At 41.4% G+C, this 13,488-nt stretch overlaps 1 protein-coding gene across 4 annotated transcripts in view; it reads left to right on the plus strand.

Moving 5' to 3' along the window:
* The window catches only part of yes1 (YES proto-oncogene 1, Src family tyrosine kinase), a 119,927-nt gene that overhangs the window by 76,644 nt on the left and 29,795 nt on the right, over positions 1-13,488 (plus strand). The gene's annotated exons all lie outside the window — the stretch shown is intronic.

Below are 13,488 nucleotides of genomic sequence, written 5' to 3' on the forward strand. Positions count from 1 at the left end.
CAGACGATGTTTTGTACATTATCGCTGAGTCAAACTCTTTTTCAGAATCTGATTTTGTTGAGAGTGATCAGGAGATCGAGCAAGAGAGTGAGGAACTTGGTGTCTGATCAACCGATGCCACCCCAGCTGAACGGTTGCCAGCTGAGCGCATTTGCAAAGCCGGTGCGCCTACGGCAAGGTTCTCATGGGAGGAATACCCGGACATTGATCTGTGGCAGCCAAACTGGCAACCGGACTTCAAGACGGCATGGCTTGCTGTTGAAGGGCTTTATGGCATTACAAATAGAGATGGGATTAGACTGGTGATATAACTTTATGGAGCATTGGTCCAAATGTGCTTTGTCCCTTAATGGCTTTGGACAGGTTATGTTGCATGATCGGTATGTGCTCCTGCAAAGTTTTATTCACTTCTGTGATAACCAGAAGCAAATCCCATGGGGCAAGCCAGGCTGTAACCCCATGTATAAAGTTCATCCCCTGCTTGACATTGTGGAACCAACATATTTAAGCAATTTTATCAGCCTGGCCATTATTTGTCTGTGAATAAAATACAAGGAATGCCTTTTTTTTCCTGCTAATATATGCCAGACAAGCCCACAAATTAATGCATAAAGGATTTTATACTGGCAGAAGCAAACACTGGTTTCTGCCTGAAAGTAATTCCATATACAGAAAAGTATTCCTTTCAAAGAGAGAACTGTCCCATGACAAGTCAGGTTGTGCTAGAGCTGTATTCTCAAACTTTTTAGTGCGTGGTTTGGAGAATTGATCACTTATATAAAAACTACCCTAAAAGCATCATTAAAAACTGATCTTGTAAATAGTACACACACACACAAAGACTTGTCCTTTCTGTATTCATAGTTAGCTTAACACTAGAAATACTGAAGCCTACGAATAAACTCATAACCCTGGCCCACCTTAAATCCCTTTGCACTTTTCAATCAGCGTCTTTTGTTTTGTAAATGTGTCGATCAGCACAAGCAGCCTGCTGTCTTATCCCTGCGTTGACGGAGCTCAACTCTCCCAGCTCAAGCCAAGGCTCCTTATCTGTGTGTAAGGTTATTGGAGTTGTATAGGGTAAATAATACAGTGTATTGCTATTTGGAATACATGCATTTAATTTGAGTTCTGTGTGTACAAAGATCCGAGTTAGTGTAGAATGAAATAAAATGTGATGCAAGAAATGCTGAACACATAACTAAAGTAGAAACTTTTTCCTTACGCATATGCTAATTTTGAAAACACTATGCACTTTGAACATGACGAGCTATGTAAAGAGGATGGCAGTGCCATGGTGACACTTCAGTACGCAAGCAATGGTACAAGAATGCAGTCAGACTTCTTTTTTGGGCACATACACAGTCAGATCTAAACACTAGCATGGAGAGTCATGTACTGAAGAGTCTATAGCTGCAGGTGGAAGCTGCTGTTGCACTTTTTGTAACTGATCTTTTCCTCAATAAGGAATGGCATTGCACACAAACTTTGTCAGCATGCCCATGTTGATAAAACACAGGAAGCTCTGCAGTCTACGCTGTAGGAAGATAAGTAGATATAGGTAAACCACATTCGATGTGGTGTTTGTATAACTAACATATAATTTTTTTTCTTATAAAGAGTATCAAGAAACAATCATAAATGGAGCTTTGCACAATACCTTGGTGAGCTCATTAAGCCCTGCAGTTTCATTGAAAGAAATGCATGTGGCAGATTGACTGGCAGGATGACGGCAACCTGTTGCTGCATCCAAACAGTGCCATCTTTTGCCTTTATGCCTGGTGCAGCTGCGCATCGTTATGTGACTAGACGTTTTTTGCGGGAATGGCTTCTGTTCTCTTTCTCCAATGTAGAACCCTCATCTGAGAACCTCTGTTATAGTATGTCTTTATTTGAAAACAGCTGTGTCAGATCAGGGGGAGTGTGAACGTGACTGAGAGAATAAAACTGAATTAAAAAAAAAAAAAAGCAGAAAAACAGCTAACCTTTACAAATACAGTGGAACCTCGGTTCACGACCATAATTCGTTCCAAAACTCTGGTCGTAAACCAATTTGGTCGTGAACCGAAGCAATTTTCCCCATAGGATTATATGTAAATACAGTTTGTATGGTCTAGAACGGATTAATTGTATGTAAATATATATTTTTTTAGTTTTTAAGCACAAATATAGTTAATTATACCATAGAATGCACAGTGTAATCTATACTAATAAAAGGCAAAGCCCTCACTCATTCACTGACTCACTCATCACTAATTCTCCAACTTCCCGTGTAGGTAGAAGGCTGAAATTTAGCAGGCTCATTCCTTACAGCTTACTTACAAAAGTTGGGTAGGTTTCATTTCGAATTTCTATGCGTAATGGTCATAACTGGAACGTTTTTTTTCCATATACTGTAATAGAATGCAGAATAGAATAGGGAGGTGGAGTTTCGTATTAAAGAATTTAACCAATCACATTTCAGCCATTTGTTGCCAGGCAGAGAGGCTTTCACAATTTGTTGTGGAGGCACTCTAACACAGAATAAGTTTCACTTCTGTCATGTGCTCAGGGTGAACCTTCTCTCATCTGTGAAAAGCACAGGGCACCAGTGGTGCATCTGCCAATTCTGGTATTCTATGGCGAATGCCAATCGAGCTGCGTGCTGCTGGGCAGTGAGCTCAGGGCCCATTAGAGGACATGGGGCCCTTGGCTCACCCTCATGAAGTCTTTCTGGTTGTTTGGGAAAAGCAGAACAGGATGAGCACTGTCAGAGCCCTACAAAATGACCTCCAACAGGCCACTGGTGTGAATGTCTCTGACCAAAGGAGCAGATACCGGTCCTGCTAATGGGTTAAGAACCTTCTATGGCCCTGTCTAGCTCTTCTACAGTAACTGCTTGTCTCCTGGAATCTCCTCCATGCCCTTGAAACTGTCCTAGAAGACACAGCAAACCTTCTGGCAATGGTACATATTGATGTGCCATTCTGGAGAAGTTGGACTACCTGTGCAACTTCTGTAGGGTCCAGGCATCACCTCATGGTACCAGTAGTGACACTGACTGTAGCCAAATGTGAAACTAGTGAAAAACAGTCAGAAAAGATGAGGAGGGAAAAATGTCAGTGGCCTCCACCTGTTAAACTATTCCTGTTTTGGGGGTCCATCTCATTGTTGCCCCTCTACTGCACCTGTTAATTTCATTAACACCAAAGCAGCTGAAACTGATTAACAACCTACTCTGCTACTTAACTGACCAGATCAGTATCCCAGAAATTTCATTGACTTTATGCTATACTCTGATTAAAAAGTGTTCCTTTAATTCTTTTGAGCAGTATATATTGCGAGCTGGAGGGCTGATTGCACCCCAAATAGAGACAAACGCCCCTGGGAAAACCACAAACCCTGAAACACTGACTACACATTGCTCCTTATCCTTGCACTATAACACGTAATACAAGCCTCGCCAAGCGTGACAAGTGGTACCAGGAGTGGTTGCACAGATGGATGATGCCGAAGACTTATTTCAGAAGTCTAAAACATATGCACTTAAAGACTGGAAACTAAACATGGATGACCCAATCCGTGCGCAAATTCAAGATTTGATACATAAAGTGCGCTGTTGGTTTGAAGGAGACGTGATGGAAACAGTTGTCGTGAATATATTACTGGCCGGCATACCTGAAGTTCTTCGAGATGAATTTCTACGTCATGATATTAAATCATTAACGATTATGTCCAAACGATTAGAGGGTTCACAGTCCGCTTGGAGAAAGAGCGGTGGATTTCGTGCTGCTTCGCAACCTGTGAGCGAACGTCCAGGACATTCTCGTCGCTTCGATCGACAAGCTGCAGGACCTGAAAATCTAATGGGGTCAGGTAGGACCCCGGGAAATCCAGTCATAGATGGGGCGCCTGTTTCTGGGGAGACAGCGGCAACAGCGGGTCGACGAGACCGTGGACACTACAGAGCACGTCGACGTGGACGTCACAGAGGATATTTCGGAAACGGAGCCGACCGTAGATGTTTCCGATGTGATCAGCTCGGCCATTTGGCAAGAGAATGTTGCTTGTCTCCAGCTCATTCAATGGAGATTGGACTGGCCGAGATTTGTTGCTCAACTATTACATATCCGGATGGAAAAGATTGCTTGTTGATCCTGGTGAAATTGGGGGACAGAGAAATCTCAGCATTGTTAGATTCGGGAAGTGACCTTTGTATTGTGAGACTGACTGTCTTAATGAACAATGCCTTAGAGACTGTGAGACTGTAAAAATACGCTGTGTACATGGTGATGTTAAAGATTATCAGACTTTACTTCTTCCTTTAACTTATAGGGGTCGCCACTTTAAGGTTTGGTCTGCCGTTTCGGACTCGTGCCCTTGGCCATTACTCATAGGACGGAGAAATGCCCTTTTTCGAAACTGATTAATAAATGTAAGGGACCAGTAGTCCAGTCCACTAATGAACTTAGTGGGGGAGAAGAAGAAGAAAACCAAGACGAAGAACTGGTAGCGGCGGGGAAAATCTAGAGCCCAACTTAGATATTGAACCCGATCTCTCCAGCGAGACGGAGGAGGTCACCCCCGACAATCTTCCAGAATGGGCTGGTCCTTCTACATCTTCCCAGATTGCAAACGCCTCCGAACACAAACCAGCGTTAACGAACAATCAGATTTTGTGCGTTTGCAGCATACTGATAGCTCATTAGAATATGCATTTAAACAGGCTCGCCCCGCTAATGACTCCTATTAACAAGAGCGTAATTCGGGGTGTGAAAACCCACACTTTATAGAAAAGGACGGTTGCCTTTTCAGAGTGATCTCAGATCATTTGGAGGGGGAATTTATTGAACAACTGGTGGTACCTGAAGCACATAGGGAAACTGTTTTGCATCTGGCACATTCACACATCTTGGGGGGGCACCTCGGTGCCGACAAAACTAGAGACCGGTTATCAAAACGATTTTATTGGCTTAATATGGGAAAAGATGTTGAACGATTTTGTACTTCATGTCCAGACTGCCAGATCGTCTCTGCTTATAAGCCTCCTCGGCTCCCCTTTGTCCTATGCCCATATTGGAAGTTCCCTTTCAGCGTGTGGGATTAGATATTGTGGGACCATTACCTAAGACTAAGGATGGGTACCAATATTTGCTGGTGTTGGTTGATTATGCGACACGATATCCAGAAATGATTGCGCTGAAAAGGCCAACTCTTGGCTGTAGCCAAAGCACTATGTGAAACTTTTACTCGTATTGGTATCCCTAGAGAAATCTTAACTGATCAAGGCACACCTTTCACTTCTCGCGTGATGAAACAATTGTGTGACAGCTTTGCTATTAAGAAATTGAGTACTACTGTTTACCATCCTCAAACGAATGGTTTAACCGAGCGATTTAACAAAACATTGAAACAGATGATCAGGCGAGTTGCTCATAATGATCCCACAACATGGAACACTGTCCTACCTTTTGTTTTGTACGCGTGCGAGAATCACCACAGGCGTCCACTGGCTTGAGTCCCTTCGAGTTGTTATTCGGCAGGCGGCGAGGCATCCTGGATGTGGTATGCGTGAGGAATGGATAGGAAACGAGAGAGCAGCTAAGGTCCAAGCTTTGCAGATCGACTAATTTCGTTGCAAGACAGAATTTCTATGCTTTCCTCTATTGCTGTGGAACACCAACAACGAGAACAGGAAACTCAGAAGCGTCTTTACGATACAGCAAGCTCCGCGAGTTCAAACCTGGCGATCGTGTTTTGGTACTGGTTCCCTCGGATCCACACAAATTCTTAGCTAAATGGCAGGGCCCACCATTATTGAGGAGCGTGTGAGTCCGGTAAATTACAAGGTTAGAATACCGGCGGCGCAAACCATTCCAGATTTTACACATTAACCTCTTGAAGGAATGGCACGACCGACAAGAGGTTAACACTTCCTTGGCTGCTGTTTCTCAGACCGATGTTACCATTGGTAACGATCTTACTGACACGCAAAAGACAGAACTGTTATCTTTGATAGAACGGAACACTGATGTCTTTTCAGATTTACCAGGCAAGACTAACATTACAAAACATAAAATTACCACAGAACCTGATGTTCGCGTACAGATGCGGCCGTTCGGATACCGAAGCGCGCAAAATATTGTGCGAAGAGGTAAAAAGATGCTGACACTGGGTGTAATTCGTGAAAGTAAAGTGACTGGTGCAGCCCAGTCGTATTAGTCCCAAAGCAAGACGGTTCGGTTCTGTATCGATTTCAGACGCTTGAATAAGGTCTCTAAATTCGATGCTTATCCCATGCCCCGTGTCGATGAACTGTTGGAAAAACTGGGTCAGGCGAGCTATATCTCCACGCTAGATCTCACGAAAGGCTATTGGCAGGTGCCTTTAGAGGCTAGCAGTTGTGAGAAAAAGGCAATTGCGACTCCTGACGGACTCTATGAATTTACAAGACTCCCGTTTGGTCTTCACGGGGCACCTCTAACTTTTCAGCGTATGATGGATCAGATCCTACGTCCTCACTCTGAATATGCTGGGGCATACCTTGACGATGTCGTGATTTTTAGCAATGATTGGAAAACACACTTAGAGCGGCTTCAAGCCGTTCTTGAAAGCTTGAGACAGGCTGGCCTTACTGCTAACCCTAAGAAATGTAAACTAGGCATGTCCGAGACTCATTACTTAGGCTATTCTATGGGCAAGGGTTTACTTAGGCCACAATTAAGGAAAATAGAAGAAATGCTTGCTTATCCGAGACCTGGGACACAGAAACAAGTACGCGCCTTTCTGGGACTCGCTGGTTACTACAGAAAATTCATTCCAAATTTTGCACATAGAGCTGCTCCTCTTACAGAACTTACTAGAGGCAGAAAAAACCGACCTATCTTGTGGACAGAAAATTGCGAACGTTCTTTCAACGATTTAAAAAGCATTGTCGTCTTACCTGGTTCTAAGGAACCCGGATTTCACAAAAGCATTGTCGTCTTACCTGGTTCTAAGGAACCCGGATTTCACAAAAGATTTTATCTTGCAAACAGACGCAAGTGCATTTGGTGTGGGCACAGTCCTGTCACAAATTTTTGATGGAGAAGAACATCCAATCACATATTTGAGTAGGAAATTACTTCCTAGGGAACATAATTATTCTACAATTGAGAAAGAATGCTTGGCAGTTAGGTGGGCTGTGGAAGCGCTTCACTATTACTTGTGGGGACGAAACTTCACTTTGGTAACTGATCATGCTCCACTTCAGTGGTTGTACCGACAGAAAGATACAAACTCTCGTCTAATGAGATGGTTTCTGGGTTTACAACCTTACAGTTTCACAGTAAAGCACCGACCAGGTTCTGAACACGTCAACGCAGATGTGTTATCACGACTAAATGAACCTAGTACAGAGAGTCGCTTGATTCACAGGAATGTGAATAAAGTTGAGGGGGAGGGTGTGAGCTGGAGGGCTGATCGCACCCCAAATAGAGACAAAAGCCCCTGGGAAAACCACAAACCCTTAAACACTGACTACACATTGCTCCTTATCCTTGCACTATAACGCGTAATACAAGCCTCGCGCGGTACTCCGCCGACTTATAAGCCTTGCAGCGCCTGTCAGTTTTGGAATTGATTGTTTGCTTTTATCTCTCTCTGCTCCTAGCGGAACTGTCATATCTGACTTGTCATGGAGCACTATGGTATTTCTGGCACAAGTTTGATTTCGCTTTAGGGCTGAAAATGTCCGCTCGACAAGCAGTGTACACCGGAATGCTCACCGCCAAATGTTCCAATGTGAACAGCTGCCCCATGCTCTCATTCAGATTTTTCTGATGAAGGAAGTCAGATCAGTGGGATTTTCTCCTGCAAAATCATCCATGGCATACATTACAGTCAGTTCTGTTTTTAGCTGAGACAGATCAAAAAGCGCTCCGTGGCTCTTGTGTTAAACTGGAGAAGGCTGCATGCATGAAATTTTTCTTGTATTCCCGAAACTTCTGGGGCTCGAGGAGCGTGACAAACATCAGGTTTTCATGGTCTTGAAATCTGGTATGTGTCTGGCAAATAATAATATTGTCCAGAATCCTGCCATGGAGTTGGCCGTAGTGCATGTGACGATCCTTCGCTCGGAGCGTTTGCGGTGCGTTCAATGGCCTCGTAGAGTTCCTCATATCGACTTGTGTCTAATTTAATGGGTCTGAATACGGTGACGTTGCTGTATGCCTGCTAGAGGTCCCAACTGACACCAACTCAAAATCTGATTGGTTGAAGCAACAGGTTAATCGACATCTATTCTGTGTTAGAGTGCCTCCACAACCGATTGTGGAAGCCTCTCTGCCTGGCAACAAATGATGGCTGAAATGTGATTGGTTAAATGCTTTAATATGAAACTTTGCCTCCCATGGGTATCGAGTTGCATTCTATTACAGTATATGGACGAAAATATGTTCCACTTATGACCATTACACGTAGAATTTCGAAATGAAACCTACCCAACTTTTGTAAGTAAGTTGTAAGGAATGAGCCTGCCAAATTTCAGCCTTCTACCTACACGGGAAGTTTGAGAATTAGTGATGAGTGAGTGAGTCAGTGAGGGCTTTGCCTTTTATTAGTATAGATCTGTAAATTTAAGGATTAAGTGCATAACTGTAGTGGTGGTAACACACAAATACCCCCCTCCGGCCCTATAATGTTAGCTCTTGACAACATAAAAAATGAACACAAGTGCTCAGAATGATTAATTGGATTCAGCCTATTCTCTGTGAGGTGGCAAATTTAAAGTTATTAAGATTTGCAGTGGGAATGATGAGGATGAACATAATTAGGAATGCGTATATTAGAGAGTCAGCTGAGGTTGGATGGTTTGGAGACAAAGCCAAACAGGTGAGATTGTGTTGGTTTGGACCTGTGCAAGGGAGAGATGCTGTGTATATTGGGAGCAGGGTACTAGAGATGGAGCTGCCAGAGGAAAAGAGGGGCATAATGGGTGGTTTATGGATGTGGTGAGAGAGGACATTTAGGTTGTGGGTATGACAGAGCAAGATGCCTAGGATGGTAAGATATGGAAATAGAGGGATCGCCACAGAGGATCCTAACAGGAGCAACCAAAAGAGGGAATCTATTCTCTGTCTTGATACTTTTTATTATTACCTTACTCAACAAATGATCAAAGGTTTAAATTTAACTGTGATATGTATTAAGGGATTTGATTTAAATATAAATGTGTTTAAAACAAAGTTCCAATGCATTGTTTCATTAAGCTTATATTTACCGTGCAACACATTCAATTTAATTTCCATTAACTAGAAATTTCAAGCCTTTTCTGCTTGAAGCTCTACATATTATTGTTTCTAGAGTAACTCTTATGTTATAGCAAGTTCTGATTTATTGTACACTGTGTGGTTATCACTGTCTACATTTTCCATAAATGCTTCAAGGGTGGAGAACAGAGTGAATAACCACCTCTTCTGGACCCACAGTAGGTTTTCTTTGTTATGGAATAACCCACTTTCCAAGTGAATGATATTGTTCCAGTATTGTGGTAGGTAATATGCAATATCTGTGCATCTCAGAAGTGTAAATGTGTTTATATGCTTGTGCTACTCTGTCTTTTATAAGTATTCATGATTTTTGTAAGGTTTCAATAAAAAAATTATCTTGCTATTAGACATGTATAAACAAAAGACCTGTTTGTATATGTAGCAGTCCACTTTGCTCACGCTTAACCTCAGCCACTAGATGGCATAATCATGCACTCTTAAATTTTTTTGCCGCTTGCTATGAAAGACCTGTAAGCAGTAAATGCCTATGCGCATCAACGTTGTGCTAATGACACTGAAGAAACACAACATCAAAATGATGCAATCTCCTTGGCTCAGCAACGTGCAAGTGAAACATATCTCAGCAATGGAGGGCAAGGCTTAAAGTTTTCACTAAAAACATTCTGTCTGAGGGCATTTTCTTGAGGCAAAGATTATTAGGACTCTTATGCCTGTGATATGGCTAGGATATGGCATTGGCAGTGTCTTCTTATGAAAGCCATTGGGGCAGGAAGTGCAAGGTGGGCCCTGATTTCAGCCTCTGTGTTTGATTATGGCTACTGTTTTTTTTCCCCCCCTTTCTCATTTGTTTTTGTTTCTCTCTTCGTCCAAGTTATTGTACATGTGGGAGGATAATAGTGCTTTTTTGTGGCCAGGGTGTTGAGTGAGGGCTGCCTTTCACATTTCATCTTTTGGCAATAGGCAAACAAAAGTGGTACATCATGGCCTAAAACATCTGTTCTTGCGAATTGTTTTCTAGCCCTAAATTGACCTTGTTAATTTCTTTTATACTGGCAATCCTATTGAAAAGATTTTCAGTTGCTTAAGATATGTTGGATAGTGCAGTTTTCCAACTTTTGTGTGTAATGTGTAAACACTAGTATTGCCCCTGCTTTGTGCTGTAGACGGGAGCACCCCAGGTGTAAAACATTCTGCCCAAAATTGCTAGTATGTAATTGAACGTGTCCTCTTTTTTTTTTTTTTAAATCTATAACAAAGAAGGCATTAATTTTTACTGTATAATTTAGTTTTAAGTAAAATAAATCATAATTATAAGCAGCATTATGGCATAAATTAGCTTTTTAAATACTGGAAGAAATTTTTTAGCAGATTATATACAGTGGATATTCTACAAAAAAATTTTTATTGACCAATTTAATAATAATTATGAGCATTATGGTGGTGGTAGTTAGGGATGCTTTGATCAGTCTTTTTTGGGGCTGATACTGATCACTGATTTCATGTTCCTGAATTGGCTGATTCCAATACATATTATTTCCAAGCTCTCCACTATCCATTTAAAAACATTTTACACTAAAAGCTTCTGCATAATTAGACACACAAGCCCAATATTCTATATTAAAATGTTAACTTTGGTATTTTTATAATTAAAGACCACAGAGTGTTAGCTGTTTTTTAACAAAGTTAAATTCTATAGGCCAGGGGTGCCCACACTTTTTCGGCTTGCGAGCTACTTTTAAAATGACCAGGTCGAAATGATCTACCTACATTAAAAATAAGATATATACAGTGGTGTGAAAAACTATTTGCCCCCTTCCTGATTTCTTATTCTTTGCATGTTTGTCACACAAAATGTTTCTGATCATCAAATACATTTAACCATTAGTCAAATAAAGTAAACAAAAAATGCAGTTTTTAAATGATGGCTTTTATTATTTAGGGAGAAAAAAAATCCAAACCTACATGGCCCTGTGTGAAAAAGTAATTGCCCCCATGTTAAAAAAATAACCTAACTGTGGTATATCACACCTGAGTTCAATTTCCGTAGCCACCCCCAGGCCTGATCACTGCCACACCTGTTTCAATCAAGAAATCACTTAAATACGAGCTGCCTGACACACAGAAGTAGACCAAAAACACCTCAAAAGCTAGACATCATGCCAAGATCCAAAGAAATTCAGGAACAAATGAGAACAGAAGTAATTGAGATCTATCAGTCTGGTAAAGGTTATAAAGCCATTTCTAAAGCTTTGGGACTCCAGCGAACCACAGTGAGAGCCATTATCTACAAATGGCAAAAACGTGGAACAGTGGTGAACCTTCCCAAGAGTGGCCGGCCGACCAAAATTACCCCAAGAGCGCAGAGACGACTCATCCGAGAGGTCACAAAAGACCCCAGGACAACATCTAAAGAACTGCAGGCCTCACTTGCCTCAATTAAGGTCAGTGTTCACGACTCCACCATAAGAAAGAGACTGGGCAAAAACGGCCTGCACGGCAGATTTCCAAGACACAAACCACTGTTAAGCAAAAAGAACATTAGGGCTCGTCTCAATTTTGCTAAGAAACATTTCAATGATTGCCAAGACTTTTGGGAAAATACCTTGTGGACTGATGAGACAAAAGTTGAACTTTCTGGAAGGCAAATGTCCCGTTACATCTGGCGTAAAAGGAACATAGCATTTCAGAAAAAGAACATCATACCAAACAGTAAAATATGGTGGTGATGGTCTGGGGTTGTTTTGCTGCTTCAGGACCTGGAAGGCTTGCTATGATAGATGGAACCATGAATTCTACTGTCTACCAAAAAATCCCGAAGGAGAATGTCCGGCCATCTGTTCGTCAACTCAAGCTGAAGCGATCTTGGGTGCTGCAACAGGACAATGACCCAAAACACAACAGCAAATCCACCTCTGAATGGCTGAAGAAAAACAAAATGAAGACTTTGGAGTGGTCTAGTCAAAGTCCTGACCTGAATCCAATTGAGATGCTATGGCATGACCTTAAAAAGGCGGTTCATGCTAGAAAACCCTCAAATAAAGCTAAATTACAACAATTCTGCAAAGATGAGTGGGCCAAAATTCCTCCAGAGCGCTGTAAAAGACTCCTTGCAAGTTATCGCAAACGCTTGATTGCAGTTATTGCTGCTAAGGGTGGCCCAACCAGTTATTAGGTTCAGGGCGCAATTACTTTTTCACACAGGGCCATGTAGGTTTGGATTTTTTTTTCTCCCTAAATAATAAAAAACATCATTTAAAAACTGAATTTTGTGTTTACTTGTGTTTATATTTGACTAATGGTTAAATGTGTTTGATGATCAGAAACATTTTGTGTGACAAACATGCAAAAGAATAAGAAATCAGGAAGGGGGCAAATAGTTTTACACACCACTGGATGTATATAGATAGATAGATAGATAGATATTTATAGATAAATTTATCTATATATTTATCTATATATCTCATTCGAAGTCTAAGTCACAATCTGATTGTATGGGTGGTTACCTACCAGGTAACGCATGTGGTTGGTCTGCAAGTCAGAAGACATCCTCCACAGGTGCCCTCTCAGTTGCGAGAAGCAGATCAAAGAATGTTACATAGTTAACTGTCAAATAATGCAAAGAGTATGCGACACGTGTTTCGCCCTAATTTTGGGCTCATAAGGCGTATACACCCTACTGCACCCCTCATCCGGATCGAACCTCGGATGTTAGACAAGCGCACTTCGATTGTGACATTGTGAGGGGAAAAAAAATCCACATCCAGCCCATACCCTCCACAAACTTTTTTTTTTTATTATATATCCCTTCTTTAGTCAATATAAATTGGAAGGGTAACTCGATATTTTGTAAGGTTTTGTAAAGACGGAGTTTTGCAATAGCTTGCGTGTTTGATTGTGCGTGCAGGATGACCAATGTGTTAGAAGAAAAGAGATCAGACTGGCTGTCCTGTATGTCGGTCAAGTGTCAAATGTCATAGGGAGGATATATGATAGACTAAGGTTTTAAAAACATTTTTTTTTTTTTTCTTTTTCTAATGAAACGCAACCTGCACTACCTTTGCGATCTACCGGCATTGGGCACACCTGCTATAGGCATATTGTTCAGTGGCCTATAAAAAAAAAAAATTCAAAAATTAAAACTTCTAAAATATATGCTTTTTAATTAATAAAATATGTACAGAAAATTATTTAAAATATATTAGGCTTAGAAGAAAATGCTTCTCATTGTTAAACACTGTCA

This window comes from Polypterus senegalus, chromosome 5 (assembly GCF_016835505.1).
Source record: "Polypterus senegalus isolate Bchr_013 chromosome 5, ASM1683550v1, whole genome shotgun sequence".
NCBI lineage: Eukaryota > Metazoa > Chordata > Cladistia > Polypteriformes > Polypteridae > Polypterus > Polypterus senegalus.